Raw genomic sequence first — 24794 nt, 5'->3', positions numbered from 1 at the left:
CTACAAACTCTAACTTCCTTTTGTCTACACAGGTAGTATCTTTCTTTGAACAGGCAATCAATTAGAAAATGCTGTGATATTTCTCAATAGTATTTCCCTCATGTTGCTATTCTTGAAGACCCTTCACTTTGTTGTGTATACATGTCTTGGTTTAGTTTTTCCCAATTTTATACACACACACACACACACACACACACATCCTTAAGTTGGGTCTGACTCTTTTGTGACCCCGTGGACTGTAGCCCACCAGGCTCCTCTGTCCATGGGATTTCCCAGGCAAGAATACTGGAGTGGGTTGCCATTTCCTTCTCCAGAGGATCTTCCTGACCCAGGGATTGAACTCATGTCTCCTGAATTGGCAGGCAGATTTTCTACCACTGAGCCACCCAAGAAGCCCTATCTGTTAATCCCAAATTCTAAATTGATGCCTCCTCCTATAAGTTTAGTTTCTGTATCTGTGAGTCTATTTCTGTTTTGCTAATAAGTTCATCTGTATCATGAACAGATTCCACATATAAGCGATATCATATGGTATCTGTCCTTCTCTGACTGACTTCACTCACTGTGACAATCTCTAGGTCCATCCATGTTGCTACAAATGGCATTCATTTGCTCTTTTTATGGCTGAATAGCATCCCATTGTGTGTGTGTGTGTGTGTACATAGCACATTTACTCATTCATGTTGACAGATATTTAAGTTGCTTCCAAGTTTTGGCTATTGTAAATAGTGCTGCTATGAACACTGGGGTGCATGCATCTTCTCAAATTAGAGTTTTCTCTGTATATAAGCCCAGGAATGTGATTTCTGGGTCATATGATAAGTCTTTTAGTTTTTTCAGGAACCTGCATACTGTTATCCATAGCAGATGTACCAATTTACATTTCCCCAACAGTATAAGACTGTTCCCTTTCTTCATACGCTCTCCAGCATTTATTATACGTAGACTTTTAAATCATGGCCATTCTAACCAGTATGAGGTAATACCTCATTATGAAAAACTACAGTAATTTTTGAAAAAAAAAAAAAAAAAGACAAAGAGATTATTTCAAATAAAAGCACTTACTATTACAATTTGTGTTGGTTTCACACATACTAATATGAAATTTGAAACTTTTCAGATTTTATAAAGGCAAAAATAATACATCTGCTATTAAGCCCCCTGAAATAAAACACAATAATAGTTCTGTGATGAAGGGTGTGAATATTCACAGTACGTGGATAAATTAAAAGTGTAAATAGTTTCACATTATTTCAGAACAGGATTTGCAAATAGCCATGTTTCAAAAAGCCTTGGTTTTCAACAGTTTTATAATTTTAAAACTACTGTAAACCTAGACTAGTTGAATATAGAAGATAAATCCACATCATATGGAATATCAAACAGAATTTCTATCTAGTAAGGGTCAAATTTGACTAGAAATGTTTGAAGACAAAAACATCAACTTAAATAAAAGGAATATATCCAGGAAAAAAATGAAGAGAGTTAGCTACTATGTTCTTCAGTTAACATTTTTTTTATTTTTTTTTTTAGGGTGGATGGGCCTGAGAGTTTATACTGTCTGCTCCTTTTTTTTTTTGAGGATCCTTCTTTTTAAATTTTGAGTTGAAGAAGAACATTTACAAAGAAAGACTCCCTTGAATCTCTCCTCCCCAGCTGGCAGTTAGGTGACAGTCAACACTGTAAAATCTATATATACATAGCTATATTTAAAACAGATAACCAACAAATGGTTAGGATCCCTTAGGAAGCATCACGATAAACAAAGCTAGTGTAGGTGATGGAATTCCAGTTGAGCTATTTCAAATCCTCAAAGATGATGCTGTTAATGTGCTGCACTCAACATGCCAGCATATTTGGAAAACTCAGCAGTGGCCACAGGATTGGAAAAAGGTCAGTTTTCATTCCAATCCCAAAGAAAGGCAATGCCAAAGAATGCTCAAACTACCGCACAGCTGTACTCATCTCACACGCAAAGTAATGCTCAAAATTCTTGAAGCCAGGCTTTATTAGTACATTAACCGAGAATTACCAGATGTACAAGCTGGATTTAGAAAAGCCAGATGAATCAGGGATCAAATTACCAACATCTGCTGAATCACTGAAAAAGCAAGAGAGTTCCAGAAATACATCTACTTCTGCTTCACTGACTATGCTAAAGCATTTCACTGTGTGGATCACAACCAACTTTGGAAAATTCTTCAAGAGATGGGAATACTAGACCACTTTACCTGCCTTCTGAGAAACCTATATGCAGGTCAAGGAGAAGCAGTTAGAACTGGACATGGAACAATGCACTGGTTCCAAATGGGGAAAGGAGTACATCAAGGCTGTATATTGTCACCCTGCTTATTTAACTTCTATGAAGAGCATGTCATGCAAAATACCGGGCTGGATGAAGCATAAGCTGGAATCAAGATTGCCAGGAGAAATATTAGTAGCCTGAGACATGCAGATGGCATCACCCTCATGGAAGAAAGTGAAGAGGATCTAAGAGCCTCTTGATGAAAGTGAAAGAGGAGAATGAAAAAGCTGGCTCAAAACTCAACATTCAAAAAACAAAGATCATGCCATCAGGTCCCATCACTTCATGGCAAATAGATGGGGAAACAATGGAAACAGTGACAGACTTTATTTTTTGGGGGGGGCTCCAAAATCACTGAAGATGGTGAATGCAGTCATGAAATTAAAAAGATGCTTGCTTCATGGAAGAAAATTTGTGACCAACCTAGACAGCATATTTACAAAGTAGAGACATTCCTTTGCTGACAAAGGCCTGTCTAGTCAAAGCTATGGTTTTTCCAGTAGTCATGTATGGATGTGAGAGTTGGACCATAAAGAAGGCTGTGCACTGACGAATTGATGTTTTTGAACTGTGGTGTTGGAGAAGGCTCTTGAGAGTCCCTTGGAAAGCAAGGAGATCAAGACAGTCAATCCTAAAGGAAATCAATCCTGAATATTCATTGGAAGGACTGATGCTAAAGCTGAAGCTCCAGTACTTTGGTCACCTGATGCAAAGAAGGGTGACCTTGATGCTGGATAGATTGAAGGCAGGAGAAGAAAGGGATGAGAGAGGATAAGATGGTTGGATGGCATCACCAATCAATGGATATGAGTTTGATCAAGCTCCAGGAGATTGTGAAGGACAGGGAAGCCTGGCGTGCTGCAGTCCATGGGGTTGCAAAGAACTGGAAACAACTAAGCAATATAACAACAACCACCAATAAATACCTACTGTATAGCACATGCAACCCAGATCCATATTATATAACACCCTAAATGGGAAAAGAACTTGAAAAAGAATAGATAAATGTATGTGTGTAACTGAATCACTGTGCTGTACATCTGAAACTAACACAACATTGTTAATCATCTATACTCCAATATAAAATATAAATGAAAAAATGAAAAAAAAAACTTTATTACTTCATTTATTTCAATAAATAAATATCTTCGAGTATGACCTAAAAAGCTTAAACCTTTCGTTTTCTAACCAAATTCTGAACTAGAAACAATCAGTGAATTTTCTGTGCATGTTCATGTGTCTGTGAATATCTGCCTGAGTGTTTTGCTGAATTCCATGAATGAACTATATTGTCCCCATGAGTCATGAGACTTAGTCTAAAATAAAATATACCTCACAAGGGATGAAAATTTGCCACTAATGAATACATTCAAACAAGGCAATTCTGAAAGAATACTTTTCAGAATATTTTAGTAATGGTCACACCCTGGAACACGATATATTCTCGAAGGCATGATTTATTTTCCAGCCTTGTCACTACTGACAATTCCTTGCTGGGGGTGGAGATGGAAGTATTGTTACAAGTAGTATACTTGGTTTTTGCTTACTAGATCATCTTCAGTTGAAAAGCACTGCTCTAAAAGTAACATACATTTGCGTATGTATTTTGGTGAGCTTGTTAAAATATATTTTAACACTTCTCATCATAAATATTTTTTGTTAAAAATAAAATCTGTGTATCCTAGAGGAGAACATAGGCAAAACACTCTCTGACATAAATCACAGCAGGATCCTCTATGACCCACCTCCCAGAATATTGGAAATAAAAGCAAAAATAAACAAATGGGACCTAATGAAACTTAAAAACTTTTGCACAACAAAGGAAACTATAAGCAAGGTGAAAAGACAGCCCTCAGAATGGGAAAAAATAATAGCAAACGAAGCAACAGACAAAGGATTAATCTCAAAAATATACAAGCAACTCCTGCAGCTCAATTCCAGAAAAGTAAATGACCCAATCAAAAAATGGGCCCAAGATCTAAACGGACATTTCTCCAAAGAAGACATTTCTCCAGTGTGGAGATTCCTTAAAAAGCTGGAAATAGAACTGCCATATGACCCAGCAATCCCACTCCTGGGCATACACACCAAGGAAACTAGATCTGAAAGAGACACGTGTACCCCAATGTTCATCACAGCACTGTTTACAATAGCCAGGACATGGAAGCAACCTAGATGCCCGTCAGCAGACGAATGGATAAGAAAGCTATGGTACATATACACCATGGAATATTACTCAGCCATTAAAAAGAATTCATTTGAATCAGTTCTAATGAGATGGATGAAACTGGAGCCCATTATACAGAGTGAAGTAAGCCAGAAAGATAAACACCAATACAGTATACTAACGCATATATATGGAATTTAAAAAGATGGTAACGATAACCCTATATGCAAAACAGAAAAAGAGACACAGATGTACAGAACAGACTCTGTAGGAGTAGGCGAGGGTGGGATGTTCTGAGAGAACAGCATCAAAACGAGTATACTGTCAAGGGTGAAACAGATCACCAGCCCAGGTTGGATGCATGAGACAAGTTCTCAGGGCTGGTGCACTGGGAAGACCCAGAGGGATGGGATGAGGAGGGAGGCGGGAGGGGGGATCGGGATGGGGAACACATGTAAATCCATGGCTGATTCATGTCAATGTATGGCAAAAACCACTACAATATTGTAAAGTAATTAGCTTTCAACTAACAAAAATAAATGAAAAAAAAAATAAAATCTGTGTAAAAAATCATATCCACATTATTATATAACTAGTTTTTTAAGTGTGGAAGAAAGAGTTCTACTTATTAATTTTTCCAGTACTCCTTACTAGAATCACTTTCTATAATGCTAAAATTAAATAGGTCATGGTGAAGGTCATCTCCTTTACTGGCTTCTGAGATGAGTGTAATTGTGCGGTAGTATGAGCATTCTTTGGCATTGCCTTTCCTTGGGATTGGAATGAAAACTGACCTTTCCCAGTCCTGTGGCCACTGCTGAGTTTTCCACATTTGCTGACATATTGAGTGCAGCACTTTCACAGCATCATCTTCTAGGATTTGAAGCTCAACTGGAATTCCATCACCTCCACTAGCTGTGTTTGTAGTGATGCTTCCTAAGACCCACTTGACTTCACATTCCAGGATGTCTGGCTCTAGGTGAGTGATCACACCATCAATGTTATCTGGGTGGTGAAGACCTGTTTTCTACTATTCTTCTGTGTATTCTTGCCACCTCTTCTTAATATCTTCTGCTTCTGTTAGGTCCCTACCATTTCTGTCCTTTATTGAGCCCATCTTTGCATGAAATGTTCCCTTGGTATCTCTAATTTTCTTGAAGAGATCTCTAGTCTTTCCCATTCTATTGTTTTCCTCTATTTCTTTGCACTGATCACTGAGGAAGGCTTTCTTAACTCTCCCTGCTATTCTTTGGAACTCTGCATTCAAATGGGTATAACTTTCCTTTTCTCCTTTGCTATTGGCTTCTCTTCTTTTCACAGCTATTTGTAAAGCCTCCTCAGACAGCCATTTTGCTTTTTTTGCATTTCTTTTTCTTGGGGATGGTCTTGATCCCTGTATCCTGTACAATGTTTTAGAAAAGGCAGAGGAACCAGAGATTAAATTGCCAACATTCGCTGGATCATCGAAAAAGCAAGCGACTTCCAGAAAAACATCTATTTCTGATTTATTGACTATCCCAAAGTCTTTGACCGTGAGGATCACAATAAACTGTGGAAAATTCTGAAAGAGATGGGAATACCAGACCACCTGACCTGCCTCTTGAGAAACCTGTATTCAGGTCAGGAAGCAACAGTTAGAACTGGACATGGAACATCAGACTGGTTCCAAATAGGAAAACGGGTACATCAAGGCTGTACACTGTCACCCTGCTTATTTAACTTATATGCAGAGTACATCATGAGAAATGCTGGGCTGGATGAAGCACAAGCTGGATTCAAGATTGCTGGGAGAAATAGCAATAACCTGAGATATGCACATGACACCACCCATATGATAGAAAGTGAAGAGGAACTAAAGATCCTCTGATGAAAGTGAAAGAGGAGAGTGAAAAAGTTGGCTTAAAGCTCAACATTCAGAAAACTAAGATCATGGCATCCGGTCCCATCACATCATGGCAAATAGAGAGGGAAACAGTGGAAATAGTGGCAGACTTTATTTTTTGGGGGCTCCAAAATCACTGCAGATGGTGATTGCAGCCGTGAAATTAAAAGATGCTTACTCCTTGGAAGGAAAATTATGACCAACCTAGAAAGCATATTAAAAAGCAGAGACATTACTTTGTCAACAAAAGTCCAACTAGTCAAGGCTATGGCTTTTCCAGTGGTCATGTATGGATGTGAGAGTTGGACTATAAGGAAAGCTGAGTGCCAAAGAATTGATGCTTTTGAACTGAGGTTTTGGAGAAGACTCTTGAGTGTCCCTTGGACTGCAAGGAGATCCAACCAGTTCATCCTAAAGGAGATCAGTCCTGGGTGTTCATTGGAAGGACTGATGTTGAAGCTGAAACTGCAATACTTTGGCCACCTGATGCAAAGAGCTGACCCTGATGCTGGGAAAGATTGAGGCCAGGAGGAGAAGGGGACGAGAGAAGGTGAGATAGTTGGATGGCATCATCGACCAAATGGACATGAATTTGGGTGGACTCCAGGAGTTGGTGATGGACAGGGAGGCTTGGCGTGCTGCGGTTCATGGGGTCGCAAAGAGTCAGACACAACTGAGTGACTGAACTGAACCTATGAAGGTCCTTTAGGGCTAAAAACTTTATCATTTTTATAAGATTTAAATGTTGCTCTTCATTGCTTAAAAATATAGTTATTCTTTAATATTCATTAAATCCACCATACATTTCAGTAAAAACAGGATCATGAACTAGTAAATGTTCTGTGGTTGTTCTTTATCAATGCTATTCAGTTAAGGATTGTAAGCACAGTTAAATTATTTATTGAAGACAAATCGTAGCAATCAATTCAATTCTGGTTTGTGGGCCAGTATCAAATATTTTCTAGAGCAACAACGTGCTTTACTTTTGTTTCTATACATGATATATATTGCTGTTGTCGTTCCATCACCCAGTCATGTCTGACTCTTTGCAATTCTGTGGACTGCAGTATGCCAGGCCTCTCTGTCCCTCACCGTCTCCTGAAGTTTGCCCAGGTCCATTGCATTGGTGATGCCATCCTGCCATCTCATCTGAATCCCTCTTCTCCTTCTGCCCTCATTCTTTCCTAGCATCAGGGACTTTTCCAAAGAGTCAGCTGTTCACATCAGATGACCAAAATACTGGAGTTTCAGCTTCAGCCTCAGTCCCTCCATTGAGTATTTGGGATTGATATCCCTTAAGATTGACTGGTTTGATCTTGCTATTTGAGGGACTCTCAGGAGTGTTCTCCAGCGCTATAGTTTGAAGGCATCAATTCTTCAGCACTCTGCCTTCTTTATGGGTTAGCTCTTAAAACTGTGTGTGACCACTGGGAAAACCATAGTCTTGACTACACGGACTTTTGCCAGCAGAGTAGTGTCTTTACTATTCATAATTATTTAACTATGTATTACTTTAAAAGTTGCATGTGGTTGTGGAATTGCACCTCAGAAAATGAATGTCTGAATCATAAGTAAAGCCAACCTACTTTATGCACTTCCTTTGCATCAATAGTAAGGAAGTGGGACTTCAATTCCTACATAAATTTATGAGCTCACATTCCAGTTCCATCAGTGCTTTTCATATACTGACCTAACTGCAAATGAAATTTCCATATTTCAAAATTCATCTGCCAGGTAACTGAGGAGCTTTCATCTAATTTTCAATTGGAAATAATCAATCTGCACTGTAATGATATGCAAAAACGAGAAGAATTTAATTCTGCAAATGCTTCTCAAGTAATGAATATGCTCAATTAAAATTATATACTCTTTGACTGATACTAATATTTTCCAGTACTTATTCCTGTGAAAGATATTCTTAAAGATGAAATACGTAGAGTTCCATTAGATCTTGGCATTACTAAATAAGTATTTGTAGCCATTTTTGATGATAGGAATACTTAATGAAACCACAATTAAGCAAAATGTTATTCTTCCCAAAAATTCTATTCTTCTCACTAGTAGTGAAGGACAGGGAAGCCTGGTGTGTTGCAGTCCAAGGCGTTGCAAAGAGTCAGACACAACTTAGCGAAGAACACAAGTAGATGTACATTATGAAAAATTAATACTACTATATTTTGAATTTCATCAACAAAAATTTGTGAATATTTGCTGTTTCTTGTGTAAACATAAGCTCCTACATAATATTTTCAATTAAGCCTCTTGGCCCGTTAAGTTTCTAAAATATTTACTAACTGGCTCTTTACAGAAAAAGCTTGCCAATCCCTGATTTAGCTCATAATTCTGTAAGCTGGCAACCTGAGCTGGGCTCAGCTGGACAGTTCTTTCGGTCTTGGCTAGGTTCTCCCATGTATCTGCCATCAGCTGGTGGGTCCCCATGTGGCCTCTGCTACCACGATGGCCTACAGTAGGCTGGCTTGTTTCTCCTTCCTGTGGGCTCCTGTCTCCTGCAGACTAGTTTGGGATTTTTCACAGAGCAGCTGGACAGAATTATAAAAGAAAGAGTAGAATGTCTCTTAAGATACGAGCTCAGAAATGATCCAGTGTTACTGCAGCCACATTATACTGGCTTAAGCAAATATGTATTAAACATTAATTCCAAAATTCTTATCTAATTGTCTATATGTCTTTTCAATACATTCAAAGGTATCAAGCAGTCTGTTTACCTCCTTAGAGATATATCTCCTGGACATATCTCCAACCAGGATTGGTCGTTCTCTAGGTCAGCTATTCTGGGATTTCCATTATTTTTCTAGGGGTTTGACTACATCACTCTGGAGCTTATCTTCAGCTTTCTAGATACCACTGGATTCTTTTTTCTTTCTTTACTTCTTTGTTTTGATAGAGTACCTCCTCCAGGAGATTCCTCAGAAAAGGTACGTTCTTCTTTCTTCCTTTTGATAGAGTACATCTTTCAGGAGATTCTTCAGAAAAAGGTACATGAGAAGCGTAAAGTTTTGGTATCTGCTGTGTTCTGAAAACGCTTTCATTCTACCCTCACACTTAAATTATAGTTTGGCTGAGTGTAGCTTTCTAGGGAAAATTTGTACAGTTTTCAAGGTTATTGAGGAGTCTGCTTACGTTCTGATTCACTATCATTTGCATAAATGTTTCCCTCTTATGAGAACTTTTGTGTATTTTCTTTACCTTTGCTTCTCAAAAATTTAATGACAAACTTAGTAACAGACCTACCTAGAAACTTGTATCTTACAATTTAGAAACTTGTGTCTGTCAATTTTCCAAGATTTACTTTAATACTATTATTATTATTATATTTACTGCATTTTATTTTCTGCTTTTTATTTCCCCTCAAGATCCTGTGATTTAGCAAGAGAATCTCCTGAACTGATTGCCTAATTTTCTCATCTTTTCACTTCTATTTTCTATTTCTTCATATTTTTATAAAATGTTCTCTGGAAGACTCCTAACACTTTTATCTTCTGACTCTTGCTGTTGTTGTTTAAACCTTCTATTGTATTTTAAATTTCTAATCCTTTCATTTGACTTTTAAAAAGGCACCCACTTCCTGTTTCATAGGTGCAAAATCTCTTACTTTTAAGGAAATTAATGATAGTGTTTTTTTTTTTAACTTTTCATGTCTCCATAGAACCTTTTTAATCTCTGCTTTTCATAAGAAGTATTCTATTTATACTTGACTATTTGCTCATGTTTAAAGAGTAGAGCACTAAAATGCTGAGTAACATATCTGTGCTTGCAGTTGTGGTTTATGGACTGTGATCTTAAGAGCCGAGTAATCTGGCTGAGTTGTTTCCTTGGGGAGATTTCTGATACCAATACAGTTAAGTCTTTTATCCTGGGCTGCCTAGATGCCTCAGTTAAAGAATCTCCTAATTTCCTGTTTGGTTGTCAGCATTCTGAGAGCTGTGATGGGAAAAATTGGTTAAGTTGCTCAATAAGCAGCTTAAAACTTTTCACCTTGCTGTCCTCCCAATCCCATTTCATTATAGCATTTATACCTTCAAGTATGCTTGGTGATCCCTGGTCCAGACACCTTCCACTTTCTTTTTTTTTTTTTCTCTCAGAGAACTAATCCCAGGTTTCTGATAGAATTTGCAGAGGATGAATGGGGATCTGTTTATTACACAAACTTCCAAACTTCCCTTCAAACTGAAGCTTCATCTTCATTTTCACTTCTAGAGATACCTGGTTCCACCAACTAGGAAGCCTTTGGGAGTTTCCCCAGAGTACACTGCATGTTGTATATTGGTCTTCTCAGTCATCTCCACTTCTAATTTAGGGCTCCATTTCAGAGTTTTCATTCCAGTGAGGTTTTAGAAGGGAGTTAATAAAACTGCTCTTTTATCTGGATAAGTGTTAGAAAAAAATGTATGAAACTTTTTATTTGAAATAATTTTAGACGTACAGAAAACTCACAAAGACAGTACAAGGGTTCTCATATGCCCTTAATACAGTTTCTTCTAATGTTAACATCTTACATAACTATGGTACATTTATCAAGGTAACAAATTAATATATGGTAATATTAAATAGATTACACTCAATAGACTATTCTGTTGAGCGTATACATCAGCTTTTCTAATAATGCCTTTTTTCTGTTCCAGGATTAAACTAGGGTAAGACATTGCACTCAGACATCATGTCTCATTAGTCTCCTCCAATTTGTGGCAGTTCCTCAGTCTTTCCTTATTATACTGACACTGTTGAAAAGTACTTTTCATTTTGAAGAAATTTGGATTGGTGTTTTTTTCTCTTACAATTAGACGGGGGTTATGAATTTTTGAGAATGCCACAGAAGTGAATAATGCTTTTCACTGGAATCAGGGATTATAACTATTACAGTTCATGTTCTCATCCTCTCTCACCCCCTTCTCCTCCTGCTGTCACTCTTTTGCATCATTAGGGTCTTTCCCAATGAGTCGGCTCTTCCCGTCAGGTGGCCAAATTATTAGGGCTTCAGTCTCGGCATCATCTCATCCTCTGACACCCTCTTCTCCTTTTGCCTTCAAGCTTTCCTAGCATCAGGGTCTTTTCCAATGAGTCAGCTCTTCACATCAGGTGACCAAAGTATTGGTGCTTCAGCTTCAGCATCAGTCCTTTCAATGAATATTCAGGGTTGATTTCCTTTATATGTGATTGGTTTGATCTCCTTGCTGTCCAAGGGACTCTCAGGAGTCTTCTCCAGCACCACAGTTCAGAAGCATCAGTTCTTTGCTGCTCAGCTTTCTTTATGGTCCAACTCTCACATCTGTACATGACTACTGGAAAAACCCTAGCTTTGACTATACAAAACTCTGTTGGCAAAATGAGTACCTGGTACACAGCAGAAATGCCTAATTCATTTTCAACAAATGAGTGAATCTGTTTCCTCAATTCAAAGAAACCTACTTAAGGGTAGGGACTATAACTTACATCTCTTATGGACCCCACAAGAGATGTGTATCTTGTGGATATACCTAGGTTAAAGCTTCCCTGGCTTTTTCAGTTCATGATTTGTTGCTGTCTCAGTGATTTTGTTCACGGTGCCCTCTAGGCCAGAAGAAATACCCAATTGTCCCATTTATTAATGGAACATACCTTAGCAGTCATTTGAAAAGATACAAAAAATGGAAAGAAAAATACTTTTAATTCATTCTTAACCATAGTTATGTATGGGAATTTTGTACATGTCAGGCATCATACAACTTCTTAAATCTTGACTTAAGGCTGGACTTCATTTCCTAGTCCACAATGATATTTGCATGGTACTTGTTTTTTATCATAGCAACATCTAAAACCCAAGTTCACTAAGATATGATAATAATTGAAAGGAATGTAAGACTGTCATCAGTATTGACAAACTAGTCAATAGATCTCAAGTGTCTTCTCTGTGTTGTCCTCTAATACTTAAAATACCAGGCAGTATCCTTGTGAAGTCACTGCAGCGCAGGGCATCCTGATTCAGTTTAGAAACTACAGCCTGATGTAATCACAGCAATTAGCCACTCATTCACTGTTTATTATACATGGTACTATTCTAGGTGTCAAAACTACAAAGGTGGTGGTAATAATGGTAAAATAAATAGCATCAAGAACAGCAGTGGTCCTCTCAGTTACAACAAATCTTATGTTTAAGGCAACATGCTAAGTAAGCTAAGTGAATTTATACTGGGCTATAAACTTATCAACAGTACTTAAAGATTCCGTGACCTAATAGAGGTCTGTGTGAAGTGTGGAGTTAAGCAAAATATACTGTGAGTGAGTGAAGTCGCTCAGTCGTGCATGACTCTTTGCAACCCCGTGGACTATAGCCTATCAGGCTCCTCTGTCCATGGGATTCTCCAGGCGAGGATACTGTAAACAGTATTAAAAACTAAAAAAAGCAAAGATATTTGGTATTTAAAGTAAGAAAACTAATGTGCATTTTTCACTTAATCTTCAGAACCATTTTGAAAGGCAGGTATACCCTAAGATTTAAAGCAGTAAAACTACTTAACTATGTTTAAAAAGTGGCAATGTAAAAATTTCAAACATATTTTAAAGAGATTTTACAGTAATTATTTCTGGAAGAATTTCCAATGATTATGTTAACACAATGGTAGATTTGGGGCATGTCAGTAACTGGGTACAAATATGCAGGGTTGGTAATTCCTATTGACACAGGAACAGAGAGATTCTAGAACAAAAAAAGGACAGTAGAAATGATATTCTCAAAATATATACATTCTTTGGTCTCCTACTTAATTCTTTCTTCAGAGTCCTGGATAAAAATTATATACCTGTTGCTAGATAACCTGTGATCTAATGATTTTTTATCATACTGAGCAATTTAAAATTGTTCACCTATTTCTTCTAATCTGTCCCTCTTCAAATAAATAAACAACAATATCCCTTCACTGCAGCCCTTCAAATATGTGAACAATGTTCTCATATCTTTATTCTCCTCTTCTCTGAGCTACGTACTCCAATTCCTTCAAAACTATATGGCAAAATTTCCAGCTCTGTCACTGACTTGACCACAATACCACATAATATCTACATGATATTTTATGGTGTCTAAAGCTGTTTTATAATCTATCAATGTTTTTATTCGACAATCTATCTATCTATATTTTTATTCTTTTTGAGAAACATGTTTCTAAAGGTGTCACAGCAACTCTATAAAGTGGGTATTATTAATTCCACTTTACAGTGGGATTGGAGGAAATGGGCCCTCATATATTTTTAAAAATTGGTCAAGGTAACACGAGTCACAAGCTAGGACTCAAATCTAACCCCATTTGCTACTTAGCACATTTATTTGGCAATCAGTTAGTTATTTCAATCACAGGTAACAGAAAATTCAGCACAAACTGTCTAAAAATAATTCATAGTCTCACATAGAAAAACATAAAAGAAATACAGGTTCCAGCAATGTGATGGGGATCTCTCTCCCTAGCTCTGCCTTTGATGTTGGCTCCATTTGCACAAAAAGTTCTACACATATGGTCCCAAGATGGCCACCTACGGTTCCAAAGACTTTCTCATTTTCTTCTGTGAATGAGAGTGTTTACATACTTGAGGATCCAAGTCCCAAATGTAGTCTTATAGGCTTGACTCAGAATATGTGTGAGTCCTTGGAACCTTCTAACATGGGATGGAATATAATCATTAGCCTGAGTAAATAAGGACTTATGCCTAGATTAGAAAGTAGGTTAAATCTCACCTAAACCACATGGCTAAGAAATAAAAAGTATCACTTCGGGACGAGAGGAATAGATGCTGAGGTAGCACTAATAAATGTCTTAAGTTAGTCCCATTCTGATTTGGAAATCTCTCTAAAAACATGGTATATGGAACTGAATGTGATGTTTCTGTCTGACCAGTGAGAGTGTGTGCTTTACTGTGACTAAAAAATTCCTACTACTACTAATGCAGTAATTCATCACTACCATACAACAAATTGAAACTAGCTGTTCAAAGTAAACACTTTTCTGAAGCTGAAATTAATTATCCTTTTTTTGCCCAGATTTCTTTCTGAGTACTTTATTAAACTTCAATAGTAGTAAGAATCATCTCAGTTTGGCACCCAACAGACAATCTAATGCATACTTTTTAAAAAGGGATCATAATAGCCAAAGCATTAATTTAGGTGATCCTACTTTTAGTAATACGTTCCATTTAAAAGCAAGCAAAACTCTTAAGAGAGCCAAATTGTGTTATCATAGATCAAGTTCATTTTTGAAAGATTAATGATTCTCCTAAAACAGTGCTGGTCCAGAACCATTTCACAATCTCTTGTAGCTTGTTCAAGACTCAGTTCCTACTTTTAAAGTGCTGATAATATAGTGAAGAAGACACAGAAGCAGATCCTTTTAATATAATATGGTTAGGCACTACAGAGTTAAATGCTGCCAATGAAGAGGAAAGAACCTTGATTTAATCTGAGAAATGGACAAAGAAATTTACTGAATTAAAAAAAAAAAACAACTAAGTTATTAACAAGAGAGGGTTTTGAAAGTTAGGAAAGCAATGGCATTCTAGGCTGAAGGCACAGTATTACTAAAGGCCCGGTACCATAAATGGGGCTTCCCTAGTGGCTCAGATGGTAAAAATCTGTCTGTAATGCAGAAGACCCAGTTTTGATATCCTGGAGATGGGAATGGCTACCCATTCCAGTATTCCTGCCTGGAGAATTCCGTGGAGATAAGAGTCTGATGGGGTCGCAAAGAGTCAGACATGACTGAGCGCCGAACACACATCATAAACAGGCTAGTAAGTGTACCAGTAGGATGGTACAAGAAGCATGAAGTGTGAAGCAGAGTAGCAGAATATGAGCTGGAAATGTGGAGACCAGGTCACTATAAGATTTATATTTTATGCTCTGAAAGATTTGTCGATCATTCTACGTATATTCTACAGGCTATGGGAGGCAATGACATTAGTCCAATTTGAAAAAGGACAAAACTGGAAACAAAGAAATGTATATAAGAGGTCAAGGTAAGCAATAAGAACCCTAATTAAGACAATGGTAGCAGGTAGGAAGGAAGTGTATATTTTTAAGGATTATTTAACAGGTAAATTGGGAAAACTTTAATGATTTAAAGGTAGTGAAATGGGGACAAGAGAGGAAAAAGGTTAGGAGGATTTCCTTCTCTGGACTGGCTAACTTGGTAGATGGCTATTTCACTATTTGAATAAAGTAGGAAATGTAACAGGAGGAAAAAGTCTTGAGAGATGAGAAGGCAAGTTGATGTGCTATTGTTCACTTGTCTCTAGATACAATACTGTTGACAATTAAAAATCTAATTAAGATTTTACCTATACCTAACTAGGTTACTATCAAAATTCAGTACATAAAAATTTTAAAACTAATGAATCAAAACAAAATAAGTCAATACTGAAAAATTATTTCAGTGTTGTGAAACTATCTGGCCTACTAAGTTAAAATAGAAACGTTATTTCCTTTTTAAAAAGAAGGGTCAGGTGGCAATGCTAAATTTTTTAAAGAAAATTTAACCACTGATTGTAATGTTTGTGGCTTCTGGGGAAAACATAACCCCAAATTACTGTGGCTGTGGTTATAAACTATTATGAAGCGCTTCCAACGTCAGACATAGTTTAAGTGTCTGTATGCACTGGAGTCTTTTTACAGGACTTTGCTAGAACAGCAAAATTAATGACTCTCTTCTTTTTGCCCACTTTGGTGTCAATAACAAATGTGCTTTAACAAAGATTTTTAAGAATCACAGAATTAATTTAATATGAACATCAAATAAGTCAGAGTCATAAGCTTTCTCCTTAATATACCAGAAAAAAAAAGTGCGAGTCTACAATCAACACTGTGACTTGCTCTTACTTTATGAACAAGGCCAAATCAAGTCAAGGCATCTTTCAAGTACATTTGGATAAAGATGTGCCACAATCCTCAGGTAGCGTGTTTTTGGCCATAGTTTAACATTTCTCTCCTCAGTTAAAGTCAGTGTTAATATAGAGACAATCTATAAGTAAATTGGGAAGCAAAAGCTGTTTTTCCCCTTGAATTTCTCAGGAGTAAATGACGTTGCTTAAGTTAACCCTGATTGCTTTTTGCTTTGCCACATGCTATCCTCTCTACATTTGAGTAAGACTTAGTGGCCAAGATGTTAAGTGCTGCTAATTACAAATTTTATTTTCTGAATTCTTTCCATTAAAGAAAGATATATTTGAGTGCTGTGGAGTGACCTAAATCTTGGAATTAGTGAAAACATTCCAGGCTTCACAAAGCCAGGCCCTTCAGTCAGTACTCAAGCAGTTTATAGTTCCCAGGACAGTAGTTCTTCAGGCTTGATGTTTCTCAACCAGCTGCCAAAGAACTAGCAGACAGAATGAGCGGTGGCCTCTGAAACCAGACAGGAGCTGGGCAGAGGGCGGCAGGAGCTGCCTTTGTGCTGCTGGCTCTGAGCTTCCCAGAAAATGTAGATGAAGGGGTGGCTGCTCAACCCTGGGTAATGGTGTGATGCAGAAAGCATCAGTAACTTTAATACCTTCCCAATTTCATCTGAAATACAGTAATCAGGAGTGTGAGACCATTTCTACTATTACACAGTTAATTTAAAGTGGATGTAGTTCTTTCTAGTTAGAAAATGGCCAAGTTCCATAAAAGAATGTCATGTAAAGTCTTGTCCAGATTTTATTTATTTGCTTTTAAATATCATTTATATACTTGTTAATCTCAAATGTTGGTCTCCAGCCCTGACAAGTCACCTGAACTCCAGGCTTATATTTATAACTGCCTACTCAATATTCCCTCTATGGTTAAGAATAGGTACCTCAAATTTAGTGTTCACAAATTAGATGTTATCTCCATAAAACTGAATCCTTTCTCACCATAGCACTGATAAATGAAGTTACCATCTGAAGTTGCTATCTATCCAATAATTTATTCTTGGTAGTCATTTGTTTTTTAAAAATTAGCTTCATTAAAATATTATTTACATATAGTAAAATTATCAGTATGAAATATATAATTTGATATGGTTCTATCAAATCAAATGTAAACACCACTACAATAATGATTGAAACATTTTCATCACCTTCAAATGTCCCCCTGCTGTAAATCTCCCTGTCAACTACTGATTTCTTTCCTCTCAGGCTAATTTTGCCTTCTCTAGGATTTTAAATACAGGCATATCTCAGAGATATTTTGGGTTTGGGTCCAGATCATGGCAATAAAGTGAATACTGGAATAAAACAAGGCACAAAATGTTTTGGTTTCTCAGAGCATATAAAAGTCATTAGGTTTACACTTTGCTACAGTCTATTAAGTGTGAACAGCATTATGTCTAAAGTAATATATGCCTTAGTTTAAAGCATTTTATTGTTAAAAAATGTTAAACATTATCTGAGCTTTCAGAGAGTCTTAATCTTTTTGTTGGTGGAGGGTCTCGCCTCAAGGTTGATGACTTCTGACTACCCAGGATGGCAGCTGCTGAAGTTTGGGTTGGCTGCAGTAGTTTCTTAAAATAAGACAGAACAATGAAGTTTGCTGCATTGATTGACTTCCTTTCATAGTCTCTGTAACATGGAATACTGTTTGATAACATTTTACCTGGAGTAGAACTTCTAACAAATTTGGAGTCAATCCTCACAAACCCTTGCCGCTGCTTTAGCCAAAAGTGCAGTTACTTCCTCCACTGAAGTCTTGAATACCTCAGTTATCCAGGAAGGTTGGAATCAACTTCTTCCAAACTCCTACATGTTGATATTTTGACCTCCTCCCATGAATCTGAATGTTCTTAATGGCATCTAGAACGGTGACATTTTCCCAGAAGTTTTCCATTTACTTTGCTCAGATCTATCAAAAGAATCAGTATCTATTGCAGCCTTACAAAATCTATTTCTCAAATTATAAGAGTTGAAAGTTGAAATTACTCCTTGACCCATAGGCTGCAGAATGGATATTCTGTTAAGCAGGCATGAAAACACCATTAACCTCTTTGTACATCAGCGCTCTTGGGTGGTCAGGTGTACTGTCAAAGAGCAGTAATATTTTGAAAGAATTTTTTTTTTATTTGAGTATTAGAAACAGTGAACTGAAAATATTTAGTAAATGATGTTGTCAGCAGATGTGCTGTAATCCCGGCTATATTGTTCCATTTATAAGAAACATAGGCAGAGTAAATTGGGAATAATTCTGAAGGGCCTGAGGACTTTCAGGGCCAAAGAGGAGCACTGGCTTCAACTTAACCAGCTGCATTAGCCTCTAATAAGAGAGTCACCTGTATGTTGAAGCTTTGAAGCCAGGCACTGACTTCTTCTCTATAGCTGTGAAAGTCCTAGATGATACCTTCTTCCAATACAAGGCTGTTTCATCTACATTAAAAATCTGTTATTTGGTGCAGTCACCTTCATTAATTATCTGAGCTAGATCTTCTGGATCACTCACTTCAGCTTCTACATCGGCACTTGCTGCTTCAGCTTGCACTTTTATGTTATGAAAAAGGCTTCTTTCCTTAAACCTCATGAACCAACCTCTGCTAGCTCCCAACTTTTCTTCTGCAGCTTCCTTGCCTCCTTTGGCCTTCACAGAACTGAACAGAGTCAGGGCCGTGCTTTGGATTAGGATTTGTTGTAAAGGAATGTTGTGGCTGGTTTTACATTTTATCCAGAAAAACGTTCTCCATATCAGCAATAAAGCTGTTTTGCTTTCTTATTCGTGTGTTCGTTGGAGTAGCAGTTTTCATTTCCCTGAAGAACTTTTCCTTTGCATTCACAATCTGGTTAACTCTTTGGTGTTAGAGGCCTAGCTTTTACCCTGTCGCAGCTTCTGACATGCCTTCGATCCCTGGGTTGGGAAGATCCCCTGGGGGAGGGAATGGCAACCCATCCCAGTATTCTTACCTGGAGAATCTCATGGACAGAGGAGCCTGGCCGGCTACACTCCATAGGGTTGCAAAGAGCTGGACACCACTGAAGCAACTCAGCAAGAAGGCCCCTTACTAAGCTTAATCATTTTTAGCTTTTGATTTAAAGTAAGAGAAGTGTGACTCTTCCCTTGACTTAAACACTTAGAGACTATTTCAGAATTATTAATTGGCCTGATTTCAATCCTGTTGTGTCTCAGGGAATAGGGATGCCCAAGAAGAGAAAAAAGAACAGGGAAACAGCTTGTCGATGGAGCAGTCAGAATACATACAAAATTTACAGGCTAAGTTTGCTGACTTACATAGGTGCAGTTTGTGGTGCCCCCAAAACAACAATGATAGTAACAGCACAGATCACTGTTCACAGATGCCAACAAACAGAAACATAATGAAAAACTTTGAAATATTATAAGAATTACCAAATGTGACTCAGAGATATGAAGTGAACAAATGTTGCTGGAAAAATAGTGCCAACAGACTTGCTCAAGGCAGAGGTACTACAAACTTTCAGTTTGTAAAGAATGCAGCATCCACAAAGCCTAAGTAAAGTAAAGCACAATAAAACAGAGTACGCCTGTAAGTAGAATCATGCAGCACGCAAGTTTTGTTGAGTCTGGCTTCTTTCCTAACTTACATATCTAAAAGTTCCCCTACCACCTATCCTCACCCAAACACAAAACCTTGATTTTTTTTCTTCAAAGTCCGTATCACTATAATGAATTACTTTAATTATCATGGGTCATTCTCAACTTGAATATACACTCTATGAGTGCCCAGGGACCTTGGGTATCTTATTCAATGCTATATGCTCACACCTTCCAAAAGTGCCAATACATGGCAATGGTCAATAAATATTAATGAATGAATAAAAACATAAAAAAAAATTTCCCTCACGTTTTCCTACTGAAATTACCTATACATTTAATTACAAATAAGATGTATTTGTATTTGTTCTAGGATGAGCACACTGGGAGAGAGAATAGTAGTAAGTTGCAAGGCCTCTAGAGTAAGGCTGCCTGATTTTGAACATGGCCTGTTGCCTCGTCCGAGTTACTATGGCCTTAAGCAAGTTAAATAATCTTCTTGAGGTTTAATTTCTGCATCGGTGAAAATGGGAGTGATAGTTTTTGCCTCATAAGTTGGTTTTAAGGCTTAAATGAGATCAAACATGTACAACAATTTAAAAAGTACCTCATATTTAGAATTAAATTAAAGATAGTCAATATCGTTAGAATTATCGCCATCTCTACCACCGACACTACTATCTTACTATTTTGTGCAAAGATGAAGAAAAAGTTCCATAAGAATAGTTTTTTAGCTAATGACCTAAAATAAATAGCAACAGACACATGCACAGAAGACAGATAAAGAACATCAAAGTCTTACAATGATACTCATGAATCATACAGTCACCTTATTTGCCACATTAGTTGAGAAAAACTTTACATGTTGATGATAAACTCACTAGTGGTGAGCTTATTATGAAAAAGGCAAGGCAATATGAACACCAATCTAAATTCTATTTTTTTAATAGGATAATTAACTCTATTTCAAACCATTTATTTTGAAATATAGTGAAAACCATTGTTATCCCAATTGGAGTCCAGACCACTGAGAATCTGAAGCATTCTCTCAAGATAGAATAAAAATTTCCATAATTCTTTTGTGTTTGTGTTCAGTGAACCCCTAAAAGGCCAGTATTAAAGTTTCAATGCAATGTTTCCCAAACTTGGAGGCTGATGTGAATTTTCATCCTGTCAAAGGTAGAGAAAAAATGTACACACACCAAATCCAAGAATGTATGTACTGTGGTTTATTCTGTAATTTGGATACTCTTTTATGACAGTTGGGCTTCCCTGTGGCTCAGCTGGTAAAGAATCCTCCTGCAATGTGGGAGACCTGGGTTCGACCTCTGGGTTGGGAAGATCCCCTGGAGAAGGGAAAGGCTACCCACTCCAGTATTCTGGCCTGGAGAATTCCATGGACTATTCCAAGGGGTAGCAAAGTCAGACATGACTGAGTGACTTTCACTTTATGACAGTTAACCTACCTACCTAACTTCTCACCTACCTATATATCTATTATATTAATTTTTCTGATAATCCATATAAAGATTATCAGGTAGAAACTTATCAACACTAAGATTGAGGATTATTTTCAACAAGTGTGAGGAACAGGAAATTAATGGTTTCCTAAAGATGGAAGATTCATAAAATTTTGTGCTCTAGGATCAATTTTATTTTCCATTTGGATACTATTAGCAAAAGCCTTCAGTAAAAGAATGAAATCAGAACAAGCTTGACTACACTTTATATACTGATATGCCCAGAGGCCCTGACCATATCTTAGGCATATTAGTCACAAGAAGGAAGGCTAGGGTATGTGTGAGGGGAGGAGAAAAGCAGCAAACTTCATTAATGATGAAAGACTTCAGGGCTGGTGGGCATCAAATTTTGGCTAGTTTACAACGGCAAACCTCTTATCCAAAAAGAATTTGGTATGTGAAAAGCATACCAAGTTCCAGCTTTCACGGATCCAAGAATGAGAACAAAACCATGTTTTCTAATGGGCTTCAAAGACCATGGCCACATATGACAATTTCATTTAGACATGCTCAAGCATGTCATTAAATTAGCATGCCTTTTCAAAGTTGAAGACCAAACCATGTACACTTTTCACCAAGAAATATCACCATTCTGTTTTTAAACTAATAAATAATTCAAAGCACTATATTTCTCATGTTTTTGCTTCTTTTTCCTTTGCATTATGATAAATATGGGATTTCAATTCTGCCTTATATGATTAACAGTGGATCTCCTATACTAGTGAATTAAAATAGCAGAAGAGAGTCTTTGTCTATGAAGTCCAACATTAATGTAGTTTCTGTAGACTATTAGCAGGACTGTAGTTCCTGTTTATAAGCACACCTTTCTGTTTCTTTGCATAACTCTCAATGTTGTGTTGACAGAAACTGGAGAATCAAAATAGATCTCCTGCATCCTCCAGGAATAATTTTTGTGCTTCTTGTCTATTTGGGAACTTTCATTTTGTAACTTTTATCACAATTTTTGCTAGTATTCTCATTGCCTTTCTGGATGAAATACTTGGCAAAGACTAAGGATCTCAAGTCCTGCTTGAACTCTCCATTTCAAAGAGTATCGATATTTGCCCAATTTCTTTTTAACATATTAAATTTCTAGATTTAAATATTTAATTTATCTGAAATTCATATTAGTAGACAAAGCCCAGGAAGAAATTACAGCCAGCTGCAATTACAATTGTTCCTGATTAACCCAGCCTTAAACTGTGAGTTCACTTAAATGTATATTATTTTTTTCAGTAAACATATACATGATCATGACTGCTTGAATCTGCAGATGCAGAACTGTGGTACTGAGGTCTGATTTTAGAACTTGAGAGCTGGCAGATTTTGGTATTAATGATGGGCCCCGGCATCACTCCCTCACAGATACTAAAAGATGACTGTATTTTTAATCTTGTCTGGGTTAATTAGTAATAAAATATTTTTGAGAATCTAATAAATGCTACAGAGTATCTCTGCAGAAAAATCTGCACATATACACAAATCTTGCATAATTTCCGTAAGTTCACAGACTGTCTAGGGTCCCTTTCTATGGAACCCAGACTAAAAATTTGTAAATTATAGAAAAAAATTGTGTCCCTTTCTATATTCTATCTTATTCCATCGGTCATTGTATCTGTCCATATCTATAGCAGTGCCATACAGTTTTAATTACACCAAGCATCTTTCCTTGGTAGCTCAGTTGGTAAAGAATCCACTTGTAATGCAGGACACCCCGGTTCCATTCCCGGGTTGGGAAGATCTGCTAGATGGAGGGATAGGCTACCCATCCAGTCATCTTGGGCTTCCCTCGTGGCCAAGTTGGTAAAGAATCCGCCTGCAATGTGGGAGACCTGGGTTTGATCCCTGGGCTGAGGAGATCCCCTGGAGAGGGGGACAGCTACCCATTCCAGTATTCTGGCCTGAAGAATTTCACAGACTGTATGTATAGTCCATGGGGTTGCAAAGAGTCAGACATGACTAAGAAACTTTCACTTTCACAAGCATCTTTCTGCCTAAGCCTTTACACTTGCTATTCTCCATGCCTGAAACACTCTTTCCCCCTTGCTAGCCTCAAAGTAAACTCACTTCAATGCAGGTCTCGGCTCAAATGCTACCTCCTTAGAGTCCTTACCTGATTACACTATTTATACATTGGTTTCCTCACTTTTAGCTTCCTAGACAGTTTCATTTTTCTTCATGACCCTGATCACTACTTCACATTTTATTACACCTTTAATAGTTTCCTGTGAGTTTTCTTTACAAGAAGGAAGGGGATTTTTTTTTTTCTCCCCACTACTGTATCCTCAGAAATAAGTACAGTCCCTGGAACATTTCAGGCGGTCTTTTCAATTATTAATGTAAAACACCAAAGTTTGAACATGGCAACTTACTGGCTTATCATGCTGGTCTAAGTAAGTAAAGTAGATAAAAGATATATAAGCTCTATCTGCTTCCCAAGAAAAGTAATTCGTCAACTTTCTACAATAGGATGGTGAAGCTTTAAGGGGCTAAGAGAATGCCAGTTGTTTCACTGTAGTTTTTACTGCAACCATGTGAGAATAAAAGTAATGAGCTGTTTAAGGAAGACTTGGAATACATTTGATATAACCGCCTCACTTCTGAAAATCGGAGTTACCTGGCAACATTGTTTGTTCTTTCTGTTGTAGATCTTCTCTAGTCTGTCAGCCACTAGGCAATTATACACACATACACACACACTCACACAACACTTTTTTTTCTCTTTATCAAAATATGCATCTATTTGTAAGAAAATAAACACAATATATTTATTCATGACATGACTGGATTGTCCTCATGGTATCCTGAGCCTATAGAGAACAAATTTCAACATCTGTCATATACTATAACGTTTCTTATGGACAAGAATACTTACAAATTCACAGAGGAGGGTACTCTTCTATGTTTTTTAGTTTGGGTGATGAACATGTACTGATTTATTCATGCCCTTTTTCCCAATTTCACGGTGACTAACAGCCCACATCTTTGTGAGGTTAAAGGAGTGGTCTGTGGTCATAAAGAAATTTTAAGTAAACTCTCCCAAATTAGGATTTAACCAATGATCTTGACATTACTGGCATGGAATTCCAACCAACTGAACTGACAGACAATTAAACATATATACAATATAAATTTGTGACACTAACATAGGTTACAGAAAGAATTAGAAAATAATCATTACGCTAGTGGAAAAAAGAAAAGAAAAAAAGATAAAATTACTGTTACACTGTTTTCTTACCATAGATAGATATTACTTACAGATCTGTTTAATTTTCATAATAAATGGGTAATTGTGTGTTTCTGAGAACAACCTTAAGTGACATTAAAAAAAAAAAAAACTATAACATTGATCCTAGATACTAGAAGCACTTGGTTTCCTAGGGCTTCATTAAAACTAATAAGTCATAAGAAAATCTGGGATTTTGTTCTCAAAA

General features: G+C 37.1%; 1 protein-coding gene across 4 annotated transcripts in view; it reads right to left on the bottom strand.

The window, feature by feature from the left end:
* The window catches only part of CCDC91 (coiled-coil domain containing 91), a 366658-nt gene that overhangs the window by 73231 nt on the left and 268633 nt on the right, over positions 1-24794 (bottom strand). The gene's annotated exons all lie outside the window — the stretch shown is intronic.

Source organism: Cervus canadensis, chromosome 21 (assembly GCF_019320065.1).
Source record: "Cervus canadensis isolate Bull #8, Minnesota chromosome 21, ASM1932006v1, whole genome shotgun sequence".
NCBI classification, from domain to species: domain Eukaryota; kingdom Metazoa; phylum Chordata; class Mammalia; order Artiodactyla; family Cervidae; genus Cervus; species Cervus canadensis.
This window is presented reverse-complemented; position numbering and strand designations above follow the sequence as displayed.